Source organism: Peromyscus californicus, unplaced genomic scaffold (genome assembly GCF_007827085.1).
Source record: "Peromyscus californicus insignis strain IS unplaced genomic scaffold, ASM782708v3 Scaffold_22__1_contigs__length_63687245, whole genome shotgun sequence".
Lineage (NCBI taxonomy): Eukaryota > Metazoa > Chordata > Mammalia > Rodentia > Cricetidae > Peromyscus > Peromyscus californicus.
This window is the reverse complement of record NW_026294525.1, coordinates 24795913-24806984: the sequence shown is the minus strand read 5'-3', so window position 1 is coordinate 24806984 and position 11072 is coordinate 24795913. Positions and strand designations below refer to the sequence as shown.

Sequence of the window (11072 nt, the reverse complement as noted above, 5' to 3'; positions counted from 1 at the left end):
CATCGGCCAAGCATTCTGTAATTAATATAAGCTGTGTTGTGTCTATTTGGGACTGGGCAGTCAGGATGAAAGGCTCCAACTCTGTTTATACATCTAGGCTGGATATAATTTATTGAGGCTCTGGAAACCTAGAAATTCTACTATTTTGCCTAGGGAATAGTTTGGTTAAATGTAACAATAAAGCCATGGCAAACTCTTGTATTATTGCTGTACCCTTTACTGCCCTCATTTGATTCCATCCAATTGTTGGAACTTGCCAATCAACATTGATCTTCCATACAAAGCATCCTTTCAACAGTCAGAACTGAAACAGGAGATGTCTTTTAAATACATGCAGGTGTGTGTCTCATGTTGAGATGTAGAGTAAACAAAAATATGTGTTTACTATGTAGGGGAATTTCCCCCCAAAAATTATTGGTATGATTATCTCCCTAGGCAAAGGGGACAGAGGAGACATAATTAAAGTGTTTATATTCAGCAATGCTGTGTGCCTGTGAATTTTATAAATAACTAGGAATTATTTTTGTGGAACTTACTACTCTCTTTTTAATGGTGCCTCCTAGGTGGTCGGCTGTGTCAAGATGAAACTGAATATCTCCTTCCAAGGCAACAGCTGTCAGAAATTCATTGAACTAGATGATGAATGCAGGATTTGCAAGGTCTATGAGAAGCACATGGCCTCAGAAGTAGCTGCTGATGCTCTAGGTGAAGACAGGAAGGATTAAGTGGTTTGAATCAATGGTGGGAATGAACAACAAGGTTTTCCCATAAAACAAAGCATCTAGACCCATGGCCGAGCATGCTTGTTGTTGAGTAAGGAGCATTCTTATTATAGACCAAGGAGAACTGAAGAGAGGAAGCATGAGTTTGTTCACGGATACACTTTGGATGCCAATCTGAGTGTTCTCAACTTGGTTATTGTTAAATAAAGGAGAGAAGGATTTTCCCAGACTGACAGACACTACTATGCCTTGACAGTTAGGTCCTAAAAGAGCCAGCAGAATCTGGAAGCTTCTCGGTATCTCTGCAGAAGATGATGTCTGCCAATATGTTGTCAAAAAGCCTTTAAATACAGAAGGTAAGAAGCTCAGGACCAAAGCACCCAAGATTCAGCATCTTGTTACTCCACATGTCCTGCAACACAAGCACCAACATACTGTCCTAAAGAAACAACCTACTAAGAAAAACAAGGAAGGCGCTCCAGAACATCCTAAACCTTTGGCTCAGAGAAGAATGAAAGAAGCCAAAGAAAATGCCAGGGATAGATTGCCCAGAGATGTGGTCTGGCCTGAGAGCTTCCACTTCTAAGTCTGAGTCCAGTCAAATGTAAGTTTTTAAGAGTCGCAAATAAATAATTAGACCTTAAAAAATAGCTTACTGACTTTGGAATACAAAAGGAACTGATTTCTATGCACTCATGAAGCCTTTCCATCCACTTTGGACAAACCACTGATTCTTTCAGGAGATATAATCAGAAACTATAGCTTAGTTTCAGATACAACAACTTGTGTCCTGTGATGTAGTGACACATTTTCCACTGTGGAAGAAGGGTCTGAGCTACAATCAAGCTATGTCTCCTTGCGAACAATTAACATCACACCTGCCTCTTGTGTTGCATTTGGAGATGCTAAGGAAGAAGTTCGTGCCTGCTCTGCCCATGTTTCCCCTTCTCCGTTTTAGAGCACCGTGTGGAGAACAAGTCTTTTCACTTTAGTCATATAATTGTGACATATATTTTTTATTAACTTATAATTTACCTGCAGTAAAATGTACCCTGATATTTTCTTCTCCATAAGTCTTTACAAATCAATGTGTAGAATAGTTGAACCACTTTAAAAATAATCCTCTCTCCCAGTTAACCTTCAGGTCTCCTCTATTCCACACCCCAGCTCTTGACAACCCCTCTCTGATTGGTGTGTCTTCAAAGATGTATCATTAAGATGAAATCATAGCCATGTGGTTCTGGCTTATTGACACAATAATTCATATGTGAACACAGATTTCCTGTGCATTTACACACTAATTTTATGGGTTTATTTTTTGGATATATACTGAGAAATATACTCAGTGCCTTATGTGGTAAATGCTTATTGAAATCTCATCTGGATGTACCAGGCTCTGCTGACTCCCCATGGGAGGCCTTATCTTGTTGGATGAGGGAATGAGGGATGGGCTGGGGGAAAGGCTGGGGACTGGGAGGAGGGAATAAAGGGGGATCTGTGGTTGGTATGTAAAATGTAAAATATATATATTCCCCCAAACTGCCAAACTCCCTTTCAACACAGCTCTACTGTTTTACAATTGTAGAAATAATCTGACTTCTATTTTCTGTGTACTTTGTCACAAATTAACATTGCCACCCTTATTTTAAGTCCCTATATGTGTGACATGGTATGTCTCTGTGGTTAATTTCTCAAGGCTAGTTTCATATGCTCAGTCTCTTACAGTTGATGGAAAAAAATTATAGGAAATAATAAATGAATTTTTTTTCTCAGCATTTATCTTTTGATCTCATTGTCTGGGAGAAACTTAAGATTATTAATAGTCACTTATGGTCATTAAAACTCCTTCAAAAAATTTTTATAATCACATTTGATGCTCAGCAGGTAACAGAACTTGCTGCCAAACTTGATAACTTGAGTTTGATTGAAGGTACCCTCAAGGTAGAAAGAGAGAACTGATTCCCACAAGCTGTCCTCTGGCAACCAACCACATATACACATTGACACATGTGGGTATGGACAAGCACTTAATAAATAAACATTCTCTTTTAAAAAGGTAGTCCTGTGGAGATGGCTCAGTAGTTACAAGTATTTATTGTTCTTGCAGAAGACCTGAGTGTGTTCCCAGCACAAATGTTGGATGACTGACAGCTTCCTGGACCTTCAGCTCCAGGGAATCTGATGTTCTGTCCTGGCCTCTATGGGTACTCCTAAGCACCTATGCACATACACAAAACTCATACACATTCTCTCTCTCTCTCTCTCTCTCTCTCTCTCTCTCTCTCTTCCTCCCTCTGTGTATGTGTGTATGTGTCTCACACACACACAGACACAAATGCATAAATGTAAATGTATCATTACTGTTTTAGTCAGTGTTCTCTAAAGAAACAGAACTGTTATAATGAATATATACACATATATTATATGATGTATATAATTGTATATATATATAAATGTGTATATATTATATGATTTATTAGAATGGCTTACAGGTTATGGTATGACTATTCCAAAATGGCTTCCTACAAATGGAAAGTTCAATAATTTAATAGTCCATGAGATTGGATGTCTCAGATGGTCTTGAATATACACTGGAATCCTGATCTAGGATTCCAGTAGGCTCTAATACCAGTAAGTGAATGAATTTGACAATGAGTTAAGCAGTAAAGAACAATGGCTTCCTTCTTCCATGTCCTTTATATAGGCTGTCACCAGAAGGCATGGCCCAGATTTAAAGTGGATCATCTCACCTCAAATAACTCAATCAAGAACAATCCCCCAAGGTGACCCAGTTGCTTGGATTTTGTTAATTCCAAGCTTGGTCAAGTTGACGAACAAAAATAGCCATCATAACTACAAATACTAAGCTCAGCTATGTTCTGGCTTCCGGCTCATGATCTGCTCTTCTCCATTCACATAATATAACACTTCATTCATTCTTCCTTTTCTACCTCACCTTCTTTGAGGTCCTGTCTTGTTAGGACTTTAATTTCCTTCTTTTATATAATTATGTGACTTCTTTGTGAGCTCCACACAGAGAGAGCCTGCAGGCCACGCTTGCCTCTGCGTCAGCGACTTCTGCCTTGTATTAGGCCTATCTTAGCTCCTTCTTGCTATGTGAGTGAACAAATGATAACTTCTCAGAACTATCCAATGGAATCCTTTGGAGAAGCTGGATTCTCTTTTCAAGTGTTTAAATACTTGTATATGTTTTTTTTTAATGTTTTACCTTGCATTATTTTACTTTTGCTTTTTTTGAGAAGTGCATGCATGAATACAGTATAGCAGCTGTTTAATGGTTTTAATTTTTATTACATTTATTTATTTATTTATTTAGTGTAAGATGCATTGCTAAATGGTCTTATTAACAAAAAACCCAAGCCAGATATTGGGGTGAATACTAAAAGATCAGAGAAGAAAAGAAGCCAGCCATGTTCTTACGGCTAGGAAATCCTCAGCCCAAGGGAGAGCTACTTCCTGTGTACTCGTGCCTATATACCTTTATGTGCTCTGCCATCTTACTTCCTTTCTCTGCCCATCTTCACCACTTCCTCTTTCCTTCCAGCTCTATCACTTCCTCTCTGTTTGCACAGACCTCCAGACCTCTATGGTTAACGAGTGCTGGGAGTAAAGGCATGTGCCACCATGCCTGGCTCTGTTCCCAGTGTGGCCTTGAACTCACAGAGATCCGAATGAATCTCTGCCTCGAAATGCTAGGATTAAAGGCGTCTGCTACCACTACCTGACCTCTATGTTTAATATAGTGGTTGGCTTTATCCTCTGATCCCCAGATAAGCTTTATTGGGGTGCACAAATAAAATATCACCATAATTTAGTGTGTGTGTGTAATGGTACAGGTGTGGAAATGAAATGACAACTTTCAGGAGTTGGTTCTCTCCTTCCACCATGGAAATACTGAGAATCCATTTCGAGTTCAGGTCTCTGGCTTAGAAATGCCTTTACCTACAAAGCCATGTCTCTGGCCTTCACAGTGAGATTTTGATAAATGCACATAGCATTTTCAGAATTGTAAGTTTAATTGCCAATAATCTTTTTATATGCTACACAAGTCACACTGATAGGTCTCCTGGGTAACAATTGTTCAGTGTCAAGTTTGTTTGGGATTAATTCATAGAACAAAATGCTGGATTCCTCCTGCCATGATCCATTTCTACCCAAAATCAGTCTGTGGCCTCTCTGGCCTCAGAGACCATAATAACAATAAAAAGCCCAATCATCTAGTACTATGAATGAGGGCCTTGAAATAAAGCTAGAGGTTTGACTGCATCAATCTGTGAATGAGCAAGTGAGTTACAGGGTATATAAGAGAAAGATAGCTCTTCCAAATGTCTGTCAGACTGCAGTTGTTTTCATGCGTAATTATTTTCTTTATCCTCCATTGATCATCTTATCCATACTCGTAACAGGTCCTATTGATCATCATTCATTTATTTACTTTTCCAATTATTCGTCATCCACTCGAAATGATCAAATTAGATCCTGTTTCAATTCTGTAAGATACATCCCGTCTCTGGAACTGCACTGCATTGTGAATGGAATTTGATTAAAATAGACAGCGGTAGCTCACCCCTATAATACTGTGACAAAGCAAAAAGGAAGCTAGTTCCCCAATGTTTTGCTATCTGTGCTGTCAGTCAGGTTTTACTGCTTTGAAGTCTAATCAGTCTTTTCCTTCTCTCTCTTTTTTTCCCCTCTTTTGGTTTCAAAAGCTCCCCAGGTCCAAATCTTCAAAGATTGCATCATCAATAACAGTCATCAATGGGGACCTATCAACATATCTCAGTTTGGAAGTAGCACTAAATCAGTAAGCACAATAGGATTATGTCATGAAAGTTTGTGAAACAGGAGACTCACCTACTCTATTGAAAATCACATTCCTCTTCACAAGACAGCTTCAGGTTTCCCATCTAACTCCACACCGGAAAATGGAAGAGCCCTCTTGTCTGTCAGCTTTTTCTATCTCTAAAATATCTGTCCTAAACCATTATATACATTTTGATACCTGTTTCTATATAATTATGAAGGTATGTGGTCTGTCAAATCACATGAAACAGTTTAATTTAATATAATTCACTGTATTATAAATTTGGACTTTATAATTTTTATTACTTTTTTTTTTGGTTTTTTTGAGACAGGGTTCCTCTGTGTAGTTTTGGTGCCTGTCCTGGATCTCACTCTGTAGACCAGGCTGGCCTCAAACTCACAGAGATCCGCCTGGCTCTGCCTCCCAAGTGCTGGGATTAAAGGTGTGTGCCACCACCGCCTGGCTTTGCATTACATTTTATTTAGTTATTATTTACTCATTTACTCTCTCTCTCTCTCTCTCTCTCTCTCTCTCTCTCTCTGTGTGTGTGTGTGTGTGTGTGTGCATCCACATGCTCATGTGCATACTTGTGCATCCCCGCATGCTTGCTCCCTTGTGCATGACATGGAACATATGTGGAGGTCATAAGACAAGTTGCATGAGTTGGTTCTCTCCTTCCACCATGTAGGTCCTGGGCATTGACCTCAGGTCATCAGGCATGGCAACGCAACTTTTAACTGCTGAAGCATCTCACTGGCCCCACATTATCATCTTTGCTTTCTGTCCTATGTTAGAGTATTCTAGAAGTATAAATAGAACGTTTTTGATTAATTGAACTTTCTTGCCTATCCCCATCGTTGCCATTTTTATTAATTTGCAGAACAATGACCTTAGTAAGACCCTGCATTTTCTTGAATATATATATATATTTGCAGATCATAAAGTTTAGCATCACTATTAATATTTAAGTAAATTAAATTTACATTGGGTAAGTATATGCTGCTTACAATGGTTTCCAATGATGTATACTAGATGGATGCAAATAAAATTTGTCTTCAATTTTTTTTTCAGTGCCAGACTTTGAAGCCCAGGCTGAGTTCTCTGCCACAAAGCTTTGCACAATTCTACCATGAATGCTGGCATGAGTTACATTTAGTGCCTATGGTTACCAAATTTGTTGCTCAGGTTTACAAGTTTTATTTTTCCATCAAGAAAGTGAATTCTTTGAAAAAGCATACTATTTTCTGTTGTGTGGACATTGCAGAGGTATCAATACCTTTACTTTGATGCCGTGATTTTCTATGAGTATCAGTCATTGACAAACCCAGATTTGAGCTGACAGGAGACGATGCTTAAGCGATGTCACACACCTATTTTTCTTGTTGGTTTTCAACACCATATCACTCTATCCTCTAATTGATACCCTCTGCCCCTTGTCATGTGGTTGATTTCTCCCTATGTAAAACAGACTAATGCATGCTAAATTGTTTATTCAAAGATTGTATTTGATTTGAGAAATCCATTTAAGGAGCCTTCTTGACAGTGCTATTTGAAGCTACATAATGAGGCTGCAGGGGACTTGTTGGGGATGGAAGATGTTTTCAGAGATGTCCAGCTGCTACCTATCTGCTTACAATAAATGAAGCTTACTTTCTTTTCTGTTTTTCCCCCTTCCTCTAATTTGTCAAAACTAAGGAAACAGTGTCCCTGGATATTTTAATAGCTCTTTCAGATAGCTGATGTTAATTCATCATAAATGGTAGAAATCATTGTGTCTGCTACTCATAATCTGCTAGTAAATCTCATTTTGGTAACCCTTCTGTAAATTAGAGTTAAAAAAACCCAGTTTTTCCTTACATGTTTATACTTCATCAATCTTATTTATTTGTGTAAGAGCTTCTGTTACTTTTTGTTATGTATAGAGATATCTCATGAAAAGATCAGGTCATAATTTGTATCTGGTAGGAAGAACTGCTTTGAGTTTTGGGTAACTGTCTATGACTTATGAGTTTTTATATATTTTATAATGGTAAATTTTAATTAATAGTCACAATAAGTCATTTAAAATAGGTAGATTGCTTAAATCACCTACTTAAGTTAAAGGAGAAACGTATAGTAATTTCAGAAAGTTGTTTTTCAAAGTTTTGCAACTTGTACAAATCAGAGAAAATATTCCTTCAACAAAACAGTTCATGCAAAATATTTTTTGTAATGAAACATAGCATATATGTTGACAAAGTCTATTATCCAATATTACTAAGCACTGTGTTTTCCTAAGACAGCATCGGTAAAATACAAAAAAATTCACAAAATGCAAAAGGTTCATCTGAAAATAAACATTCATTTTTCTTAGAGATAAAACGCAACACAAATGTTCGAAGTGGCAAATTGGCTTTGACCGAACCCTGTGTTTTACTGATTGGGTGAACCTGGGAAATATACTTCATTTCTGACTTTATTTAATCTGTCTGTAGCATCAAAAGAGTGTGATAAAACCAAATGAGGTAATGAATTATATGTTTCCCAAATGACAGCTGAAGGTTTCGTTGGCCCTTCTAAATCCCACAGTTGTTTCCATGGAGACTAGAACATCCCTGTCTTGTTACTGTTGTTGTTTTTGAGGACGTTTAGGTAGAACACATATCTGCCAAGGACTCTGGTGTTTTCAAGGTGGTCACTGTTTGTAGGCGTGTTTATGAATCTTTCAACAGCTTCAAGTGTGAAACGTGTGGCACATGCAGGAGAAACCAGAAATAAACTGCATGGAAACGCTCAGTGACTGCTTATTCAAAGGGATAATTTAGATTTAGCAAGATATAATTTTTGCAGCCAGATAGGGAGTGGGGGCTGTTTTTGCTTAATCAAAAGTGAAAAGTTCATGGCATTTATCAAACTGCTTCTTTATTCATTAAATTTATTCTTGTAGTAAAATTGCATCATTTCATTAAATGTAGAAAGATACTGTATGCATTTAATACTTTCCCAAGAAAATAATACTTTTATAGTATTTCCTTCTAAAGGTTGCTTTTTTGTATGCTACATCTGAATATCAGAGGGGGAAAAACCATTATATGTGAAGAAAGGAATTGCAACACAGGTCTAAGGAGGTATAGAATGGAGGAGAGGAGATGGGAAGATGTACATCCCTATTGAAGATGATATGGCAGAGACTCCTGTTGATGTGGGACAGGAAGGGAAGAGCCAGATAAAGAGGTGTAAAGTGATGTGAATCTGATATTGATTATGATGTCACTTTTCACAATATCTTCAGTAGCATAGTGATAATTTTTTTGTGCTGAGTTTTCATGACAGCAAATGCTGTTTTTTATTTTAAAAAGGAATTATATAATGGTCTTGACATGTGGTAAGATTTTTCTCCCACGGATTATATGTGGAATAAAATTAGTATAGAGAAACTGCAACATCTTCGTCTGCAAAGGCCATGATGGTTGATTCCTAACACAGGAAATAAAATCAGATCTTGAATTCTGGAAACAACAGGAATGTACGCAAGACCAAAGTAGTTTTGAAGGCATCTACCATGAATGGGGATGGAGTTTGGTGGGGTGGGAGACTTGCCTGGCTTGTCTGAATTTAATCATTATCACGTAGAAAGTCAAGTCCACTAGTAAGCAATAGTGCAGTTGGGTTTGAGTACTTGTCTGATTGGCTCTTGAAGGAAAAACTAGAGCCGCTTTCAGAAAGAAAGTATCAGGTGTTTCAAGATTAAGCTCCAAGAAAATGCTGAGTATTTTTATGTTTGACAATGTGCAGGTGAAGAAGTCTCTGGAAGCTGGATCTCAGCTGAGTCAAATTATGTTTTAATAGATGTGGCAGCTTTAGTTTCAGTTTACTTTTACTTTTACTTTTGTTTTGGCAAAATAACTAAAAGAATGAACATCGAGTCCATTTGGAGTCTCCACAAGCAACAACATATTATAGATTATAAGTTATCCAGACTGGTAATGGGAAAATTCCAGAGATATTTATTTGGAAGACGTAAGATGGAAATCATCAGTGAAATCCTTTCATTTATTTTGTACTGAGATACTTTTCCCTCCTTTGATTTCACAGTTGTTCAGCATTTGCTGACTTTCTATGAGCTTACATTTTTGTTGAATTGGAGATCATCTTGAAACTAAGAAATATATAAAAATAATCAGTGATGGAGCTTATTTTTTTTTCTATTAGAAAGCATAGAAGAGCTTCTTCCTGATTAAAAAGCATTTAGTTTTATGTAGATTGTTTTATTGTAAGAGTGTGTTGCACAGAGAGTATGTCTGACATTAATGTGGAAGATGGGGTAAGCCTTTCTAATGCTTTGTGTCTCAGGATTCTAAACAGACATGGTATTAAATTTAAAACTGAATCTCCCTTTTCCCATTTGTCCAAATGATTTAGGAAATGTTGGGATTTGTTGTTCACTCATACTATCTTTGCATTTTTTAGCATTAATCTGCATCTGCCATTGGCTCTGGAGCTGACACAGATTAGACATACAAGGTCAATAGTTTCAAATTCTGCCTTAGTTATAGATAAAACTGTTTGTGCCATGAGAGAAGAATCTCCTTTATCCATAAGCAACAAACAGCTCAGTAGCTGGTAATCCTTTGAAGATATTTTTATTACTTAATGGCTGAAAATATTATTTGGAGTGAATTTGAGAAATTCTCTTTCACATAAATGGCTTTTAATGATCATAGCTAGCATTGTGGAACATGAACTGTACCAACTTACATATATCATTTTCATGTCAACAATACAAGTTATGGAGGTGTTACCATCATCTCTGTTTAGTAGATAGGGGAAACCTAACTTAATAATATTTATTTGCTTACTTTCTTATGTCATCCAAGATCCAAGATACACTACTGATTAAGGTCTATTTCAATCTGAGAAACTTACTCTTGCTATAGTAATACTGGACTCATTTGTTCAGTAGTCTGAAAGCTTTTTTTAAACACAATGCCCACATAAAGTTAGGAGAATTCTCTACAGTTACAAAAAGCTTATAGTTATAATTCAACTACAAATGCAAAGAAATAAGACTGTTGTTTATAAAACAAAGAAATATAACCACAGTAAGCTTTTATGGGTTACATTTAACATGTAATTAGACATTTTCTAGCTGTAAAATATTTGGTAGAAGGGTCTAACCTCTCAGCAATAGCTTTGTGATATTTAATATCAGCACAGATTCTAAAGGAATTTGATATTATGTTTCTCCTCACATATGAATGCTTCCATGTGACCGGGAAGCATATAGAGAGTGTAGAGGTCATTTAATCTCACATTTTCTTGATTTGCTCTATGTCTCCCTGTCTTCTAAGTCCATGCTGACCAAGGAACTTTTAGATAATATTTCTCTTCTTCAGCTGTCTTATAAAGAAGAAGCTGTGTTCTCTAAAGACCAGTGCAGAGTATCCTCATCAAGTAATAGGCTGTCTGAGGTCAACAGGACCAGTTGAATTTAGCTTCAACCATCAATCTCTTGTAGAGGCAAACAGCATTATCTTTCTCACAAC

The 11072-nt window shown here is 37.1% G+C and overlaps 1 pseudogene; it reads left to right on the top strand.

Annotated features, from left to right (window-relative positions):
* The first annotated feature begins 581 nt into the window (after positions 1–581).
* On the top strand, positions 582–1330 carry LOC128118738 (40S ribosomal protein S6-like; annotated as a pseudogene).
* Positions 1331–11072: the final 9742 nt, after the last annotated feature.